The 22,488-nt window shown below is 32.7% G+C and overlaps 1 long non-coding RNA gene across 17 annotated transcripts in view; it reads right to left on the bottom strand.

Moving 5' to 3' along the window:
• Positions 1-9,622: 9,622 nt before the first annotated feature.
• LOC127705768 (uncharacterized) overlaps positions 9,623-22,488 on the bottom strand; it is a 73,255-nt gene continuing 60,389 nt past the window's right edge. For all 17 annotated transcript variants that reach the window (XR_007983987.1, XR_007983998.1, XR_007983993.1 and 14 more), the window contains 2 exons: positions 16,014-16,176; positions 9,623-10,073 (listed from right to left, as the gene is read on the bottom strand). This is a non-coding gene — a long non-coding RNA (uncharacterized LOC127705768). The remainder of the gene's footprint in view (positions 10,074-16,013; positions 16,177-22,488) is intronic.

The following is a 22,488-nucleotide window of genomic DNA, read 5'->3' as shown; positions in this document are numbered from 1 at the left end:
TGCATGTCTTAAATTGTTTACATGAATTGTATACGCCTTTTATTTGTTCGTTGGTAAAAAGCTGTACAGAGCTTACATTATTATAGGTTTATAATGTACCAAATTTTATTTTTCTCAACCTTGTTATGTTTTATAGTCTCACTTATGGGTACTTATTGGTCATCCCTAATGACCGACTTGTTTTGTATTTCTGTGAAGCAGAATTCCTACAAAACATTTCGAAGATAATAAATTGCTTCGCCGAGCGCAGCTAGATACGACCGCAGAGGTCCTACCATGAACAGTTGGGGCAAAAATGGACACAATATTCGCGCTTGGGTCTGAATATGGATTGTAATTAAATATTTGACACATAATAGGATTCTGACAGAGAATAACTGTAGTCAAGGAACTTAGAATTGGTTATATGTTTCAATTTATATTATTTTTTTTGGCTTATATGCAATACACTATGCATGCGAATTGACCCCGGCCTACCCAAAAAAATACACCCCTTAAGCTTTGCTTTTGTGCAATACACTATGCTGTTGCATATTGACCCCTCATTTTTTTTTGCTCTTGTGCAATACACTATTATGCTGTTGTTTATTGACACCTCCCCCTTTTTTTTGGCAACAATAAATTATATTTAAAAAAAATGTCTTTTTAATTTCTGAAATTTCTGTAATCTAAAATTTAAAATTTAAAATTCCAAATAGAATTTGCAACCATAATTACCCATTTAAATACATCCTTAAAAATTCTTTTTTATAAAACAGTTAGTTCTCTCTTGATGGCTGTAGTTTTGACATTTTCACCTGTTATGTCTGTTTGATTTGTTCACACATCGTTGTCAATATAATGGAATTTGATGTGACTGTCATACAAGTGAGAGGTTTAGCTAGTTATAAAAGCAGGCTCAATCCACCATTTTCTACATAAGAAAGTGCCTGTACCAAGTCAGAATATGATAGTTGTTATCCATTCATTTCATGTGTTTGAGCTTTTGATTTTACCATTTGATTAGGGACTTTCCGTTTTGAATTTTTCTCAGAGTTTAGCATTTTTGTGATTTTACTTTTTTCTAAAAACAAATTGGCAGCAAATCACCTCAAGACAATACATTTCGTTATACATGATTTAAAAGTAGTGTAAGGTATGTAATTCAAACGTAACATTCATGTACTTAAATAAGTAATAGTCCATCAAACAGGAAATCATTGTTTTCCCCCTTTTTTGCCCCTAATTCCTAATTGGTTTAAGCTATAACCCTCAAAAGCCAACCCTAACCATCTTTTTGAGGAATGGAAAATCGTGGTATAATTTCAGAGAGATCCATACAATGTTCCACAAGTTATTGTCTGGAAACTAGAAAAATGTTTTTTTGGGCCCCTTTTTGCCTCCTTAAATCCCTTAAAACCCCAACCTTTCTTGTGTGGTTATTAACCTTGTGTTCAAATTTCATACATTTCTATTTACTTATACTAAAGTTATTTAATTATTTAATGTAAATTTGAAAATAATTGATAATCATTATGAATGTCAAAAGTGTATATTTAATTTTGAAGTGTTTTGGTTGTGTTGATAAAAAAACATGTTGCAAAAAAAGACTAGATGTGTCAAAACGACACGAATGGCCCTGTCTCAAAAAGTTGAAAAATCTGCAATTTCAACAACACATGTTGAACACAAACATGATGGTAGTCTCACATATCAAAATTCTGCTCAAAATCTTCAGGCTTTAAAAAACTCCATTTAACTGTGATTTTCGACCATTTATCAAAGTTCAAAACCTGTAATTTTGGGAAAATTAGCAAAGCGGAACTAAACATAAACTTGATCTGTAACTCATCATGGTTAACTCACATACCAGAAATCAGCCCAATATCTGAAGCATTTAGAAAAAAACCTGTATAACTGTGATTTTCAACAATTTATCGAAGTCCAAAGCCGTAATTTTGGCAAAAATAGTAGAGCAGGACAAAACTCAAACTTGATCTGTAACTCATTATGGTTAACTCACATATAAAAAATCAGCCCAATATCTGAAGGCCTTTAGAAAAACCAGTCTGTATAACTGTGATTTTCAACAATTTATCGAAGTCCAAAGCCTGTAATTTTGGCAAAAATTAGCGGAGCAGAACGAAACTAAAACTTCATCTAAAACTCATCATGGTGAACTCACATACCAAAAATCAGCCTAATATCTGAAGGCATTTAGAAAAAAAGCCCGTATAATGGTTTGTTGCGGAATGACGGAATGACAGAATGATGGAAAGATGGATTGACGGAATGATGGAATGACAGACAAGGGTAAAACTATATGGCTTTGTTGCGAGGCCATATTTGTTGCGGGGCCATAAAAAGCTTCACCATGTGTAATTACTAGTTCATGAAGATCAAAAATGTTCTCAACTTGGAAGAAAAACACAGCACTTGGTATCATTCCAACATGAACTGTACAGAAGCTGCTGCTTAATTTGATGAAAAGCCACAACTCTATCTAGCTACTGAGAAGTGCTACAATGTTTATATATAAGCAGCATATAAACAGTAACAAGAAAGGCTGTTAACCTGTGAACTTTTAGACGACAACAATTTCTCAATATTTAAACTTATCAGATTGATGTAGAAAACAGAAACTACATGAGACAAAACAGAAACTATACTTCCAGACCAGTACACCCTGCCCTTACTATGAAATCACATTCTCTCACAGATTTACTCCCTCTCTATATTCCACTCACAATCATATACCCTCACCCTCTCCATCATTCTATTTTTCTCCCTCCCTTTCTCACCCTTTCACCCTATCATAACACCCTTAACCACCTACCACCTAATACCCCTTCTGCTTCGTGTTAAGTCCCTATGAGAAAATTGGGTTAGTAGATGAATACGATATTATAAGATGTACCAGATATGGAAGATCTTAAATTTTAGAAATGTGAAGGAAATTTAGAACTGATTGATATCAAACATAAATATATGAACCTGAGCCACTTTTAGAAATGTAGTCTTATTTTCTACACATAATGGTCATCATAGCATTCGTACAAAAGATTAACAGCCAACGTTACAGAAAGCCAAATTGTGTAATGTAAATTTGAAAATAGAATGCTGTTTTGATTGATAAACATTATGGAGGCCAAAAAGTATATATCCCACTCTTAATTTTGAAGTGCTTTTGGTGTGTTGATTACAAAATATGTTGAAAAAAATGAAAAAAACATAAATGAAAATTGCCAAATGGTATAAATCCAAATAGTTCAAAAACACATAAAACAAAAAGCCAAATGAAAAATGCCAAAGTTTAAAAATGCCAAATGGTATTAAAAATACCTGTCTGCTTGTACTAGCCAGCCGGCCTGTGGGTTAGCTGGACTTTAAGGTGCTAGTTCACCAAGACAAATGCCCACAGTAGGTCCCCTTTCTTTTCCTTTTGGAGTACCAGTTTTTAAGTCTTTGATTTGACTTCGGGGCTCAACATTTAACTAAAAAAAAGATAAAAAAAAAGGTCTCCTGTATAAATTAAAATTTGGTCTTAAAAAGTAAAATATTCCCTTTGTCCCCCACACCCAAATGGATAAAATAATGTAAAAAGTCCCTCATTTCCCAAATAATCATAAAATGACCTGCATCAACTTATAAATTAGGATAAAAACAGTAAAATATCTCCAATTAAAATTTGGATAAAAACAGTAAAATATCCCCAATTAAAATTTGGATAAAAACAGTAAAATATCCCCAATTAAACTTTGGATAAAAACAAATAAAATACTTTTTCCCCCTTTAAAGCATGTTACAGAGCTTCACATGCAGACTGAGCCACCTCAGTCTCAGTTTGTTCCAGTAAAAACAATAAAATATCCCCAATTAAAATTTGGATAAAAACAGTAAAATATCCCCAATTAAAATTTGGATAAAAACAAATAAAATACTTTTTACAATTAAAAGCATGTTACAGAGCTTCACATGCAGACTGAGCCACCTCACTCTCAGTTTGTTCCAGTAAAACAATAAAATATCCCCAATTAAAATTTGGATAAAAACAGTAAAATATCCCCAATTAAAATTTGGAATAAAATACTTTTTCCCCTTAAAAGCATGTTACAGAGCTTCACATGCAGACTGAGCCACCTCACTCTCAGTTTGTTCCAGTAAAAACAATAAAATATCCCCAATTAAAATTTGGATAAAAACAGTAAAATATCCCCAACTAAAATTTGGATAAAAACAAATAAAATACTTTTTTCCCCTTAAAAGCATGTTACAGAGCTTCACATGCAGGCTGAGCCACCTCACTCTCAGTTTGTTCTAGTAAAAACAATAAAATATCCCCAATTAAAATTTGGATAAAAACAGTAAAATATCCCCAATTAAAATTTGGATAAAAACAGTAAAATATCCCCAATTAAAATTTGGATAAAATATTTGTTCCCCTTAAAAGCATGTTACAGAGCTTCACATGCAGACTGAGCCACCTCACTCTCAGTTTGTTCCAGTAAAAACAATAAAATATCCCCAATTAAAATTTGGATAAAAACAGTAAAATATCCCCAACTAAAATTTGGATAAAAACAAATAAAATACTTTTTCCCCTTAAAAGCATGTTACAGAGCTTCACATGCAGGCTGAGCCACCTCACTCTCAGTTTGTTCTAGTAAAAACAATAAAATATCCCCAATTAAAATTTGGATAAAAACAGTAAAATATCCCCAATTAAAATTTGGATAAAAACAGTAAAATATCCCCAATTAAAATTTGGATAAAAACAAATAAAATACTTTTTCCTCTTAAAAGCATGTTACAGAGCTTCACATGCAGACTGAGCCACCTCACTCTCAGTTTGTTCCAGTAAAAACAATAATATATCCCCAATTAAAATTTGGATAAAAACAGTAAAATGTCCCCAATTAAAATTTGGATAAAAAACAAATAAAATACTTTTTACAATTAAAAGCATGTTACAGAGCTTCACATGCAGACTGAGCCACCTCACTCTCATATTGTTCCAGTAAAAACAATAAAATATCCCCAATTAAAATTTGGATAAAAATAGTGAAATATCCCCAATTAAAATTTGGAATAAAATACTTTTTCCCCTTAAAAGCATGTTACAGAGCTTCACATGCAGACTGAGCCACCTCACTCTCAGTTTGTTCCAGTAAAAACAATAAAATATCCCCAATTAAAATTTGGATAAAAACAGTAAAATATCCCCAATTAAAATTTGGATAAAAACAAATAAAATACTTTTTTCCCCTTAAAAGCATGTTACAGAGCTTCACATGCAGGCTGAGCCACCTCACTCTCAGTTTGTTCTAGTAAAAACAATAAAATATCCCCAATTAAAATTTGGATAAAAACAGTAAAATATCCCCAATTAAAATTTGGATAAAAACAAATAAAATACTTTTTCCTCTTAAAAACATGTTACAGAGCTTCACATGCAGACTGAGCCACCTCACTCTCAGTTTGTTCCAGTAAAAACAATAAAATATCCCCAATTAAAATTTGGATAAAAACAGTAAAATATCCCCAATAAAAATTTGGATAAAAACAAATAAAATACTTTTTTCCCCTTAAAAGCATGTTACAGAGCTTCACATGCAGGCTGAGCCACCTCACTCTCAGTTTGTTCTAGTAAAAACAATAAAATATCCCCAATTAAAATTTGGATAAAAACAGTAAAATATCCCCAATTAAAATTTGGATAAAAACAAATAAAATACTTTACAATTAAAAGCATGTTACAGAGCTTCACATGCAGACTGAGCCACCTCACTCTCAGTTTGTTCCAGTAAAAACAATAAAATATCCCGAATTAAAATTTGGATAAAAACAGTAAAATATCCCCAATAAAAATTTGGATAAAAACAAATAAAATACTTTTTTCCCCTTAAAAGCATGTTACAGAGCTTCACATGCAGGCTGAGCCACCTCACTCTCAGTTTGTTCTAGTAAAAACAATAAAATATCCCCAATTAAAATTTGGATAAAAACAGTAAAATATCCCCAATTAAAATTTGGATAAAAACAAATAAAATACTTTTTCCTCTTAAAAGTATGTTACAGAGCTTCACATGCAGACTGAGCCACCTCACTCTCAGTTTGTTCCAGTAAAAACAATAATATATCCCCAATTAAAATTTGGATAAAAACAGTAAAATGTCCCCAATTAAAATTTGGATAAAAAACAAATGAAATACTTTTTACAATTAAAAGCATGTTACAGAGCTTCACATGCAGACTGAGCCACCTCACTCTCAGTTTGTTCCAGTAAAAACAATAAAATATCCCCAATTAAAATTTGGATAAAAACAGTAAAATATCCCCAATTAAAATTTGGAATAAAATACTTTTTCCCCTTAAAAGCATGTTATAGAGCTTCACATGCAGACTGAGCCACCTCACTCTCAGTTTGTTCCAGTAAAAACAATAAAATATCCCCAATTAAAATTTGGATAAAAACAGTAAAATATCCCCAATTAAAATTTGGATAAAAACAAATAAAATACTTTTTTCCCCTTAAAAGCATGTTACAGAGCTTCACATGCAGGCTGAGCCACCTCACTCTCAGTTTGTTCTAGTAAAAACAATAAAATATCCCCAATTAAAATTTGGATAAAAACAGTAAAATATCCCCAATTAAAATTTGGATAAAAACAGTAAAATATCCCCAATTAAAATTTGGATAAAAACAAATAAAATACTTTTTCCTCTTAAAAGCATGTTACAGAGCTTCACATGCAGACTGAGCCACCTCACTCTCAGTTTGTTCCAGTAAAAACAATAAAATATCCCCAATTAAAATTTGGATAAAAACAGTAAAATATCCCCAATAAAAATTTGGATAAAAACAAATAAAATACTTTTTTCCCCTTAAAAGTATGTTACAGAGCTTCACATGCAGGCTGAGCCACCTCACTCTCAGTTTGTTCTAGTAAAAACAATAAAATATCCCCAATTAAAATTTGGATAAAAACAGTAAAATATCCCCAATTAAAATTTGGATAAAAACAAATAAAATACTTTACAATTAAAAGCATGTTACAGAGCTTCACATGCAGACTGAGCCACCTCACTCTCAGTTTGTTCCAGTAAAAACAATAAAATATCCCCAATTAAAATTTGGATAAAAACAGTAAAATATCCCCAATAAAAATTTGGATAAAAACAAATAAAATACTTTTTTCCCCTTAAAAGCATGTTACAGAGCTTCACATGCAGGCTGAGCCACCTCACTCTCAGTTTGTTCTAGTAAAAACAATAAAATATCCCCAATTAAAATTTGGATAAAAACAGTAAAATATCCCCAATTAAAATTTGGATAAAAACAAATAAAATACTTTACAATTAAAAGCATGTTACAGAGCTTCACATGCAGGCTGAGCCACCTCACTCTCAGTTTGTTCCAGTAAAAACAATAAAATATCCCCAATTAAAATTTGGATAAAAACAGTAAAATATCCCCAATTAAAATGTGGATAAAAACAAATAAAATACTTTTTTCCCCTTAAAAGCATGTTACAGAGCTTCACATGCAGACTGAGCCACCTCACTCTCAGTTTGTTCTAGTAAAAACAATAAAATATCCCCTATTAAAATTTGGATAAAAACAGTAAAATATCCCCAATTAAAATTTGGATAAAAACAAATAAAATACTTTTTACAATTAAAAGCATGTTACAGAGCTTCACATGCAGGCTGAGCCACCTCACTCTCAGTTTGTTCCAGTAAAAACAATAAAATATCCCCAATTAAAATTTGGATAAAAACAGTAAAATATGGATAAAAACAAATAAAATACTTTTTACAATTAAAAGCATGTTACAGAGCTTCACATGCAGACTGAGCCACCTCGCTCTCAGTTTTCCCTTAAAAGCATGTTACAGAGCTTCACATGCAGACTGAGCCACCTCACTCTCAGTTGGTGCAAAAAAATGTTGACTGAGCCATCGCACATCAGTCAAACCGAGCCACCTCACTCTCAGTTTAACGTACCAATAAGAATGGATACTTGATACGTATACGGGGGACGTTCCTATACCTAAAAGGGAGGTATAGTATCTGTGAACCCCAAACACAGAGCGCGGCTTAACTTCGTCATACGTATACACAAGTATCCAATGCTAACTGATACATAACGTTGTCATGTTTTTCATGTCAGTCACTGAAAATAATTTTTAAAATAATAACAAAAACCTTGATTCCAAGTTGCCTGTGGTAGGAAGTGAAATAATATCAAAAACCTTGATTCCAAGTTGCCTGTGTTAAGAAGTGAAATAACTTCTCTGTAAAATATATCTAGTTTTGAAATTCTTGAGGATTGAAGAACATGTGGCATTCCGGTAAACACAGTGTGACAGCAACTCAACTATAAAGTAAAACCAGAAAGATATGAAAATGTAAAAAGTTGAGGTCTGGAGCTGGCATGACTGCTAGTAGTCTGTTGTTATGTTTATTTTCTTTTGTTTCATATTCTGACATCGAACTCAGACAACTCTTAAACTGAGTTTCACTGTGCGTATTTTTGTGCGATTTTTTTTTCTACATTGGCTAGAGGTATAAGGGGAGAGTTGAGATCTCAAAAAAACATGTTTAACCCCGCCACAATTTTGTGCCTGTCCCAAGTCAGGAGCCTCTGGCCTTTGTTACTCTTGTATGATTTTCAATTGTAGTTTCTTGTGTATAACTGTTTAGTATGATGTCCATTATCACTGAACTAGTATATATGTTTAGGGGCCAGCTGAAAGACGCATTAGGGTGCGGGAGTTTCTAGCTGCATTCAAGACCCATAAGGGGCTTTCAGCTGTTGTCTGCTCTATGGTCGAGTTGTTGTCTCTTTGACTCATTCCCCATTTCCATTCTCAATTTTAGTCTTTAATCATTATTTTTTCAAATTATGACTTGGATTGAGAGTTGCCTCATTGGCACTCATACCACATATTCTTATATCTATTTAACAATGACTTGTTCTTAGGTGGAAAGTCATTTTACTATTTATTCGAATTTCAAGATATCTCATATAATATATAAGATATGTTATATAATATATAAGATATCTAATATATGATATCTTATTTAATGTATAAGATATCTTATTTAATATATAAGATAGCTTATAATTTTATTTTTATACAATATCTTATATATCAAATGAGATATCTTATATATTATATAAGATATAGATAAGATATCTCATAAAGTATATAAGATATATTACATACTTTATAAGATATCTTCTGAATTTTATAAGATATCTCATATAGTTTAAAAGATATTTTATAAATTTTATGAGATATCTTAAAAACTATATGAGATATCTTATAAACTATATAAGATATCTTATAAAATTATATGAGATATCTTATATAGTTAATGAGATATCTTATATAGTTAAAGATATCTTATATAGTTTATAAGATATCTTATATAGTTTATAAGATATCTTATATAGTTTATAAGATATCATTGGCATTTCAGGATAGTTACTCTCATTTGCAACCCTTCCATATATCCTTATTTTTTATATGGTTGAAAGATAAATGTAGTTTCCTGTTTGTATAACCGTGCATTGAGTTGCACTTTCAGGCTAAAAATAGACTTGATAAATTTCTGGCAGCACATCTATCAAGAATTAGCATATGACAATTTATTCTGTTATAAGTTTCAAGAAAGAAAATAAAAATTTGTCCATCTTTTATGTTGTTTTTGTTTATTCTAAACATATAAAACATTTTCATAATTCATTTAAATGAGCAAAAATTCTTCAATTCATACCAAGAATGTACCGTTTTAAACAAATTCTACTGAAATCTGAAGAATACCGTACAAGTTCTTCAAGTCTTTAATTGCATACAAATGTTTGTCACAGACTATTATCTGCCTTGTAAGTGTTCATATGAAAAATACCACATTTAGGTCATACAAATGCTAGTCCAGATAACATCCATGTAGTCTTTGAATTATTTGATTATTGTCTCATTTCTGTTAAGGATTCACTTCTAATACAATTGACCTTGTTCAAAGATGACGTGTTGACAACTCCTCTTCAACCAAATTGCTTGTTCTGAACTTCTCTCAACATACTGAAAAGTAAAAATAAGATTTATTATCCCTAAAGTATGCATGTTTAAGTTTAATCAGCCATTCATATGTAAAGTTTAGTTTAATCAATTTTGAATAATTGGTAAATGATTATAAACTAGAGGCTCTCAAGAGCCTGTGTCGCTCACCTGTATTTACTGATGCTTTGGAAATCATGTAAAATAAGGTTAAAATCATAATTAATAGTATTAGATATTAGATATTATAATGATATCTAAGATAATAACAAAAAACTTCAAAATTTTTGTAAAAAATTACTAACAAGTTGTTGGATTGGTCTGAAAATTTCAGGGCAAATAAATCTAAATCTGATGAACATTTTTGCCACCTGTTAGATTTCCTCTAAATGCTTTAGTTTCAGAGATATAAACCAAAAAAACTGCATTTTACCCCTATGTTCTATTTTTAACCAAGTCGCCCATGATGGTTGGAAAGCGGGGTCATCGGACAAATTTTTTAAACTAGATACCCTAATATTGATTATGGCCAAGTATGGTTAAATTTGTCTCAGTAGTTTCAGAGTAGAAGATTTTTGTAAAAGATTACAAAAATTTACAAAAAATTGTTAAAAATTGACTATTAAGGGCAATAACTCCTAAAGGGGTCGACTGACAATTTTGGTCATGACAACTTATTTGTAGATCTTACTTTGCTGAACATTATTGCTGTTTACAGTTTAGCTCTATCTTTAATAATATTCAAGATAATAACCAAAAACTGCAAAATTTCCTTAAAATTACCAATTCAGGGGCAGCAACCCAACAACAGGTTGTCAGATTTGTCCGAAAATTTCAGGCCAGATAGATCTTGACTGATAATCAGTTTTACCCTATGTCAGATTTACTCTAAATGCTTTGGTTTCAGAGATATAAGCCAAAATCTACATTTTACCCCTATGTTCTATTTTTAGCCATGGCGGCCATCTTGGTTAGTTGGCCGGGTCATTGCACACATTTTTTAAACTAGATACCCCAATGATGATTGTGGCCAAGTTTGGTTAAATTTGGCCCAGTAGTTTCAGAGGAGGAGATTTTTGTAAAAGTTTACGGACGACCGACGACAGACGAAGGACGCCAAGTGATGAGAAAAGCTCACTTGGCCCAGGTGAGCTAAAAATAGGCACGTAAACACTGAGATTACTATATAATAATACTATGCTTTGGGGTAGACATCAACCTGAACCATTGATCTTTTGATTCTTAAACATTTCACCCCAGCCACACAAACACACACACAGTTGATGCCTAATGCAGAAGTTCTGTTCTGTTCATACTATCGTAACAATATTCAAGAAATTCATATTTTCTTGTATCCTCTACTGTAAAATCCCTACCTGCTTAGGAATTTGAATTAATGTGGTCATTACACACAGATCTGAGATTACTGGAAGATAGTTGATTGATTTATTGCTAAACATCCAGTGGCAAATAGTTTTGCATGATCAGGACAAAAACAAATTTACGATGCTAGTAAATACAACAGTTAGCCACTAGGTCCTGTAATAGGGGTCGTCCAGGATGAAGGTCTGAACTTTTGAAAATGCCATTGGAAAATTAGGGTTTATTGATCTTTATTGGATAGGGACAGATATTTTGCCTTTCAGCAGACCCCTCAAAGAGTTGTTGCAAGTGTTATTAGCGTGCAGAGAGCGAGGCGAAAATTTGTTTGGACTATTTTAAGCTTAAGGCCCACAGAGGGTCAAGGGAAACGATTTTCAACTTTTTCGAACAAATCTTTTAACTCATTGGGGAAAAATTGGTTAAACAAATCTAAAATTTCTAAACTTTTATGAATAACTTTCAGATCCAGTTTCATACACAAAGTCAATGATACACTTATTCAAAGTCAAGTCAACGTTTTTTTTCTGCCAATAAAATCAGTTATACTCTCATCAACTTCAACATCGAGGTGTGGGTGGGTATGAAGAAGGGATAGATTAGAAAGTCGCTTATCTCCGATCTCTGGTAGGACTTGATGCGTCGCATCGCACTGAAGGATCTTTCATTAGTTGCCGATGAAACGAGCATTGTCAATAAAATCAAAATAATCCTATGCACCGAAGGGTACAGATCGGTGTTTGAATACGGACGGGCACCGTATAAATAATAATACGCATTAGAATTACAATGTGTATTTTTTTTTTTATTCCAAAGGGGTATATAATCGGCAAATTTATGTATAGGCACGTGCCTAGTCGAGCCTTAGGTAGCTACGCCACTGAAAGTGGCAGCCAAGCGATGCATTTACTAAAAATGAGTGCAAATGATTGGCATAAAAGACTAACATTGTTAGACATAATGAATAATATACAGAATTCAATATTTCACAAGGAACAAACATGGAATTAAGGAAAACTGGGTAGCAACGTTCAAGTGCAGTGGCGTAGCTACTATTGACGCAACGACGCACTTGCGTGCACAAACAAACAGGCAAAAAAAAAGTTTTGAAACTTTTTTTTGAAAGAATGATTGAGAAAGAGTGTGAGAGTGAGGGAGTATCGATAAATACAATTTATTCATCGATACTTATAAGAATACCCAAACTTTTCCATATTTTACCATCAGTTACATCAGTTCATATACCATCTTCTAAACAAATTTAAAGACCGATTGACTGGTTAATTCAGAGGAAATGTTTCTCACCCACCTTCTAATTCCACAGAATGTTAAAGAGTTAAAACGCGAAGATCAGTTGCGTATATATATCACGCCAATGAGCCTCTCGAGATCCAAAGATATGTTGCTCGTTGAAAGATACCAGATCAACTATATGAAACATTGGAAACGACAAACAAAGAACTGCATTCTAATGTATACTGTAGAATTCTTCTTACGATGCCACCAACAACTGCAACTGAAACGGGTTAAAACCTATCTTAGATATACAATGGGACAATAATGGCTATCTTCTCTAATACTATTGCACATTCATGCTGATTTTGAAATTGATTTGAAAAGAAGTTGTTGACATATTTTATAATACCAAACAAAGAAAAATGTTGCTTGCTTAAATGAAACCAGTAAATTGTTGTTATTTGCAAATCACTTATCAGTTAACAAGATAAAAACCAGATGTTGAACTCTAGACGTCTTTTATTATTTTTGTGTGTCTTTTGGTTGCTGTCTTTTATATACACCACAATTTCGTTAATTCACATTGAAAAAAATTGGGGGATACAGATTTCAAAAATTCACTTCACATCGCTTCATGATTATGTGCTTTACCCAAGATGAAGTCAGGAAGTCACTCTATCTTTATAATTTTGTCATTTTCGAAATTTGGTGTCAATGACAGATCCTTTATAGTCTCTGCAAATTGTATTCACAACTGTGTTGCTCTGGCCGGTTTAGAGCTTGATATATATTATTTAGACACTTGTCCATTGTTGGAGGACGTTTGTTAATATCGTTTGACGTTTTTTTTTATCTATGTTGATAAAATGCTGTCTCGCTTGCGTGTAACCATTTCATTTTATTCCCATTTATCGGTATGTCAAGCAAACTTGAATAATTGGATTGTTTTGAGTCCGCATGATTTGTTCTTCAGACTACTTTTCCTCGTACTAATCAATCTTAAAAATGCATAACTATTGGTTTTATTTGTGCACCTTTTCTGTATTGACTTGTTCGTAATCAGCTGACTGCTTTGGTGTCGTCATAGCGGCCAAAAACCAGCAACGATCGGGCCTATGACTATGCCAATGTATTATCTATTTCATAATATTATGTTACAGCCTACATATATTACAAAATTGTTTGCATCACTCTTTGAAGGTCGATTGTCTCCGTCGAGTTCTCTAGCATATTCAATAGGCAAATTAGTAGAGCAGCATTATACTGGTTTATAAACAAATTGTCGTCACTGAATCAGTCCAACACTCATGTCCGTTTATCGAGGTATAACTGGACCCTGTCATTACATATAATTCTAAAGAAAATTAGACAGAACAGATAAATTTCCAACAACAAAATTCTTCTTTGTGTTTACTTAATTCTCTGAGCTTCAGGCGGGCTTTGCCCCCTACCAGAGCTTTGCACACAGAACCTGGCTACGCCACTGAAGTGCCCGGTATATGATTTAGCAACACCCAGCGACTATGGGTTTTGTAACCATGTGTGTTAAACAATCAATATCCTAGAAGTATACTGAGCCAGGGATAACTTCTTATATAGATATAGGAAGATGTGGTATGAGTGCCAATGAGACAACTCTCCATCCAAGTTAAAATTTATAAAAGTAAACCATTATAGGACAAGGTACGGCCTTCAACACGAAGCATTGGCTCACACCGAACAGCAAGCTATAAAGGGCCCCAAAAAATTACTAGTGTAAAACCATTCAAAAGGAAAAACCAACGGTCTAATCTATATTAAAACGAGAAACGAGAAACACGTATGAACTACATAAACAGACGACAAATACTGTAATCAGATTCCTGACTTAGGACAGGTGCAAACATTTGCAGCGGGATTAAACGTTTTAATGGTACCAAACCTTCTCCCTTTTCTGAAACAATAGTATAACATCACAACATAGAAAAACACACTATAAAATATCAATTGGAAGGCTTAACTCAATCAAAAAACGTAAATTAACACATAATGAACAAATAAATTTGACCTGTGACACCTGAATGTAAATACACAGTTAATAAAAAATTACAAGGGACAAATAATTAAAGTCAAAAGTAAATAAACAGGTTTAAACAAAGTTAAAGTATGATATCACTGTTATATCTATTTACAGGCTAGTGATACAGTAGTTTCACTACTTAGACCATTCAGCCACCGAGGCCCCATTATGGCAGATCCAGGGGAAGGTTGCTGGGGTTGTAACCCCCCTTTTTTTAACGATCAATGCATTTGAGGTCATATAGTTCTCTATACAGTAGGGTCAAAATATTGACCCTAGAAACTGATGAGTATAATAGTACCAGGTAAAATATGGAATTTATGAATATTAGTCCAATAGTCCATGTAGAATATGGAAAATGAATAAAAAAAATTATATCTTGAAGTTACTCCTGAATTTCAAATGGCAATTGTTCATAAAACATGTAAACCATAATGCCAAAGAAGTATAAGACCTATGTCTTCTTTTTGTTTGTGACAATGCAAACATTCTGTAGCCAATGTCATCGAATTAAGACTGAGATGTAGGGTTAAATAATTTCCACGAAGACAAGAAATGCCAATGCTAATCATTCTTACACAATTTTATACCAAAACTACCATTCATTGACTAAAATTTATAAGCGGTTCCCTCTAAACTGGATAAAGCACAAACTTGAACCTATATTAATTACATTTTTCTGATACTAACTTTTCATAGATTATGAACTATGATGAGGGAACAGTACAATGTAATTTCCATAGAAATGAGATGAGCAAATGCTTATAGCATGTATAGGATTGCATACCAATATATTTAACAGAAAAATTTCGATCTGATCTGGAAATTTGAGTGATAATACAAGAACGCAAATGTTTCTATTTCTATTCAATAACTGGTCTTTTCCTGTGTAACAACTTTTTGTATGAAGAATCTGCAGATGGTTTGTTGCAAAGCAAATTTTATTGCCACCACCACCTATCTTTCGTCCATAGCTAGTTCCTCCCCTCTCCAACAATTTTTACAAAATTTTTAGAAGCTACCTAAGTTATTTACATCTATTAACATTTTATATCATCTTGAATATGCATTAAACATTTGCCACATTACAGTAAACAAGCAATGTCTAAGCAGATGCATAGCTGAAGATATGGTATGGGTTTTGTTCATTGTTGAAAGCCATAGTAACATACCATTGCTTAAATCTGCAATATTTGGACTCTCAGGGATAGTTGTCTCATTGGCAATCATAGTACCACATCTTTTTTATTTATGACTATTGATAAAAATCAACCGATCAAGTCTCCTACCTGTAAACTTTGATTAAATCTTCTGTGATGAATGACCTCTCCTTTATATCAATTTCAAAATTCATAACTGCTTCTCCTTATGTCATTGGCTCTCTTCAAATATCCTTTCTATGCATTTAACCATGAAGATTCTTCATTTGATTCATTTTCTAATAGAAATTTCCTGCAAAACATAAAAACATGTCAATTAGGATAAATAAATAGGCATATTATTTTTAGAATATTTGTACAAAACTGAGTAGTTTTGGTAGTATAATAAAAATCTGACCCTGCAATATTAATAATCAGTACAAAGAAAGATAACTCTGTTCATTTAATATGACAATATCAACGAGATGGCTCTAGTGAGTGTGTTGGTTTGTGCAAACTTGTCATATAAGGGCAATCACGATTTTGGCAAAATTTGACATATTTGTAGATCTTGTCTTGCTGATCATTTTTGCTATTGAAGTGGCTTTCTATCTATAATAGTTAAATGTAAAATATTATTATTGTTTTTCAGAAAAGGAAAACAAATGATAAAAGTCATCATTAAACAGTCAATAACTCTAATAATGAGTAGTTTTTAATTTCGTTAAAGTTTGACTTGTTTGTAGATATTGTCTTGTTGATCATTTTTGCAATTTGAAGTTTCTTTAAGCTGTAATGTTTCCAGGGGCGGATCCAGCAATTACATAAGGGGGGAGGGGGTTCCAACCCAGGATAAAAAGGGGGAGGGGGTTTCCAACCATATGTCCCCATTCATTTACATTAAATGTAAAAAAAAAGGGTGGTCCAATACATAATTACTTTTAATTTTTTTGGCAATAACTGAGATATTCAAATATTGTTTGGCATAAATTCTTATAAAATGATTATTTAGACTTATCTGATTGAACCAATATTTTATAAATATGTGCTTTTGTGTTTCATAATAATCATTCATTTGAACCTTTTATTCTGAAATCATTCATTTTGACCATTCATACAAAATCATTAATGTAATACATTAATTCATATCAGTATATTAGAAGGCATGTGAGGTATTAATTATGGAACACTGACCTTATTTGAAAAAAAATCAAAGATGTCCACCAAATTTGAATAAAATTATATAAGGAACAGCACAGCTCCAATCAGTTCAAAATATAAGTAAAGTCTGACTAAACAAAAGAATTTCCCTCCTAAATAGACACATGACTTAATGAACCAATTATCATAAAGGAGAAAGAGTTTTCATAGCACAAACTAGTTAAACCTAGAGAGTAAACTAATACTCAATGGATCAACATTCACTGAGCCATGAAGAAAGAAGTCTTACAATAAATAAAACCACTGATGCATGACTAGAAACTACTCATTAATTACTTAGAATTAAATTTACTAAAATCTGATGTAAAATATAATAAAATACTTCACAGAGCGCAGCCTGATACGACCGCAGAGGTCGAACCTTGAACAGTTGGGGCAAGTTTGGACACAATATTCAAGCTTGATACTGTCTAAATTTGGATTGTGATCAAATTTTTGACATAATATAGGTTTCTGACACAAAATAAATGTGGTCAAAGAGCTTAAAAATTTGAAATGGGACATTCATTTTACCTAGAATGGTCTGATATCCAAAATCTAATAACATGGTTAGATTTAGCATATAAAGAAACACCAAAAATTTAATTTTAGTTGAAATCAATCAAAAGTTTAATTTTGGACCCTTCAAACCTTAATATGGACTAATTTGAAAACAGGGCCCAAAATAAAAAATCTAAATGCAAAATAAGATTCAGCATATCATACAGCCGCAATCAGTCAGTTTTTGATGAAATCAAACAAAGTTTAATTTTGGACCCTTTTGACCTCAATGTAGACCAATTTAAAAATGGGGCCCAATATCCAAAAAAGTAATACAAGGTAAGAACCCCCAAAAATTAAAGACTTTAAATTAATCCCATTGAAATTGGTTAAAAGATTTGTATTTATTTCCAATTGAAGATTTCTTGCTATTGCACAATACTGTGCAATTGAAGATTTCTTGCTATTGCGCAATACTGTGCAATTGAAGATTTCTTGCTATTGCGCAATACTGTGTAATTGAAGATTTCTTGCACTTGCGCAATACTGTGCTATTGTGCAATACTGTGCTTTTGTGCTTACTGTGTTGTTGCGCAATACTGTGCAATTAAAGATTTCTTGCTATTGCGCAATACTGTGCAATTGAAGATTTCTTGCTATTGCCCAATATTGTGCTATTGTACAATACTGTGAAATTGCGCAATACTGTGCAATTGAAGATTACAAAAACTTTGAAGAAAAAAAATATGAACCCCAAAAAATTGGAAAAAAAAATCCCCCCCCAACTTTTCGCACCCCCCCCCCCCCCCCCCCAGTTACTATTTTAGAGAGATCCATACACTTACACACAAGTTATTGTCTGGAAACTAGAAAAAATGCAATGAAGTTTATTAAACTAAAGTTATTGGCAAATTTCCAATGGAATTTATTAATAATAAAGTTTTTGGCAAATTTCCAATATACATAATTTAAAAACAGTTAAGGTGAGATATTCAAATTAGTCTCAATTACCAACCTTACACTGCCTTTTAAATTATGTTTTGTACTTAAGTAATTGTCCATTAACCTGGAAACCCTTTTCCCCCCTTTTTTGCACCTTATTCCTTAACGGTTTGAGCCATAACTCCCAAAGACAATTCTTACCATCCCTTTGTGGTATTCCAATATCCAAAATCTAAATACATGGTTAGATTCAGCATATCAAAGAACCCCAAGAATTCAATTTTTGATGAAATCAAATAAAGTTCAATTTTGGACCCTTTAAACCTCAATGTGGACCAATTTGATAACCGGGCCCAAATATCAAAAATCTAAATACATGGTTAGATTCAGCATATCGAAGAACCCCATATATTCAATTTTTGTTGAAATCAAACAAAGTTTAATTTTGGACCCCGATTTGGACCAGCTTGAATACTGGGCCCATATTCAAAAAACTAAGTACATGTTTAGATTCAGCATATCAAAGAACCCCAAGAATTCAATTTTTGTTAAAATCAAACTAAGTTTAATTTTGGACCCTTTGGACCTTAATGTAGACCAATTTGAAAACGGGACCAAAAATTAAGAATCTAAATACACTCCAAAATCAATCCCAGCCTTCCCTTTGTGGTATGGTACCTTGCAGTACAATTTCAGAGAGATCCATACACTTGAACACAAGTTATTGTCTGGAAACTAGAAAAATGCTTATTTTTGGACCCTTTTTGGCCCCTTATTCTTAAACGTTTTGGGAAAATTAACCCCAAACTCAATTCCAGCTTTCCCTTTGTGATATGGAACCTTGTAGTACAATTTCAGAAAGATCCATACACTTGCACACAAGTTATTGTCATGAAACTAGAAAAATGCTTGTTTTTTGCCCCTTTTTTGGCCCCTAATTCCTAATAATTAGAGGCAATTACCCCCAAAATCAATCCCAGCATTCCCTGTGTGATATGGGACCTTGTGGTACAATTTCAGAGAGATCCATACACTTGAACACAAGTTATTGTCTGGAAACTAGAAAAATGCTTATTTTTGGCCCCTTATTCCTAAACGTTTTGGGCAATTACCCCCAAACTCAATTCCAGCTTTCCCTTTGTGATATGGAACCTTGTAGTACAATTTCAGAAAGATCCATACACTTACACACAAGTTATTGTCATGAAACTAGAAAAATGCTTGTCTTTTGCCCCTTTTTTGGCCCCTAATTCCTAATATTTTGAGGCAATTACCCCCAAAATCAATCCCAGCATTCCCTGTGTGATATGGAACCTTGTGGTACAATGTCAGAGAGATTCATACACTAACACACAAGTTATGTCTGGAAGTTACAAAAATGCTTATTTTTGGCCCCTTTTTGGCCCCTAATTCCTTAACTGTTGGTACCATATCCCCCAAAATCAATCCCAACCTTCCTTTTGTGGTATTGAACCTTATGGTAAAATTTCATAGAGATCCATTCACTTAAACTAAAGTTAGAGTGCGAAAACCAATGTGTCTTCGGACGACGCCAGACGATGCCGCCAACGTCATACCAATATACGACCGCAAAAATTTTTTGCGGTCGTATAAAAATATCAAAGTATGATACACAAAACAACAGTATCCAAATTAACATACTACATGTAGTTACCATGGTTACTTGTTTGATTAACATTCAGTGGCAATAACATTTAAATGGAGTACTTCTGAGTTTTCCCCCAAAAAAACCATACATTTTCTTTTCAATATTAAAAAAAATATCTGAAGATTTTGTTTTGGTGATTATTTTGTGAATCTTGTCCTCATGATCATTTCTGCTCTGAATTTTTTTATTGCCCCTGCCGCAGTTGAGGGGGCATTAAGTTTAACCCTTGTCTGTCTGTACGTAAATACATCCCAAAATTGGTTTCGGTTTTCTAACTTTAGTTTGCCTCAACCAAATGTTATGAAACGTTGAACACAATGCTTATTACCACAAAACACAAGACAAGTTTGAATTTTGGTGGCATCACTTTTACCATTCAAGAGTTATGCCCCTTTACAAATGAAAAAAAAATGCTGAATTTTTGTTACGTTCTCCCACTTCAGTTTGACTCAACCAAATGATATGAAACTTATACACAATGCTCATTACCACAAAACACAGATTGAGTTTGAGTTTTGGTGGTGTCACTTTTACAGTTCAAAAGTTATGTTTTTTTTACAAATAGAAAAGTTGCTGAATTTTTTGTTTCCAACTTCAGTTTGTCTCAACTAAATGTTATGAAATGTTTATACAATGCTTATTACCACAAAACTCAGTTTAAGTTCAAATTTTGGTAGCGTCACTTATACAGTTAGTGAGTTATGTCCCTTTATAACGTTATATGCTAGCGGGGACATCATCTGAGTCCCTATGGACACATTCCCCATTTATTTTATCTTTTATAGTTTTTGAATTAAAAGGAAAATCACTAAAATTGGTAAAAATCATCAATTAGGGGCAATTACTCCTTTACAGAGTTAACCAACAGTTTTGTCCTTGTCATATTTCTTGTCTTGCTGTGGCCAGGTGAGCTAAAGTAAGGAGTTGTTGTATAATTGCAAATGAGACACTTATACACCAAATACCAAATGATGTAGATGCTAGCTACTTTTGGTCATCATACAATCTTCAACAATGATCCTTAAAGCCATAAAACTCTATAGCAAGCTATAAAAGGCAGTCATGAACCAATTTAAAAAATGAAATAAAATGAGAAAACCTATGTCTGATTTAGGCTAAAACTATAATATTAGAATTACAGCCATTCAATCACAGGCTCCTGACTTTGGACAGGAATTTAAAGAATGTGTTGGGTGGGGGAGGAGGTTTCATAGGACTTAATAATGTTCCCTATGAAATAATGTCTAACAAAATTTTTTCATAATAAATATAAATACTGTCCATGGACAATATTTACTTATTTAAATGTGTCCAAGCCACAATTTTCCTATGAAAAATGGCCTTAAGTATGAAAAAGTGTCCATGAACATATGTCACTGTATATAGCCATATTTAATCATGTTAATACTAAAATTTCTATAATTTTTTTTCTTACGATTAAAGTATAATATAATAGCCATGTTATTACTAAACATATTTTAACCTATTATATATATATATTGCTTACTTTTAATACATTGTTTCTTTGACAGAGAGAAGTGTTGTCTCATTGGCTCTCATACCATCCTTATATTCTTGTTTACAATTTTATGCGACCGCAAAAAATTTTTTGGGTTCCTATAATGCTATGATGTCGTCGTCTGCATCGTCAGCATCGTCTGCATCGTCATCCAAAGACATATTTGGTTTCCGGACAATAACTTGAATTTATGTGAATGGATCTCTATGAAATTTTTTAAGAAGGTTACTACAAAAGGATGGTTGGGATTTATTTTGGGGATGATGGTCCCAACCGCTTAGAAATTAGGGGCCCAAAAGGGGCCCAAAACAGGAATTTTTCTAGTTTCAGGATACTTACTTGTGTAAAAGTATTTTCGATTGGTCTGAAATTATACCACAATGTTTAATGCCACATTTTGGGGGTTATGGTGCCAACAGATTGGGAACTAAGGGCCAAAAAGGGTAAAAAAAAAAAAGCATTTTTGTAGTTTCTGGACAATAACTTGTGTGTAAGTGTATGGATCTCTCTGACATTGTACCACAAGGTTCCATGTCAAGGGAAGGCTGAGATTGAGTTTGGGGGTAATTGCCACAAACATGCAGGAGTTGGGGGCAAACAAAGGACAAAAAACAAGCATTTGTCTAGTTCAATACCACAAAGGGAAGGTTGGGATTGATTTAGGGGGTAATGGTACCAAAGGTTTAAAAATTAAGGGCCCCAAAAGGGTAAAAAACAAGCAATTTTGTAGTTTCCTGACCATAACTTGTGTGTAAGTCTATGGATATCTCTGAAAATGTACCACAAGGTTCCAT

Source organism: Mytilus californianus, unplaced genomic scaffold (genome assembly GCF_021869535.1).
Source record: "Mytilus californianus isolate M0D057914Y unplaced genomic scaffold, xbMytCali1.0.p SCAF_6, whole genome shotgun sequence".
NCBI classification, from domain to species: Eukaryota; Metazoa; Mollusca; class Bivalvia; order Mytilida; family Mytilidae; genus Mytilus; species Mytilus californianus.
This window is presented reverse-complemented; position numbering and strand designations above follow the sequence as displayed.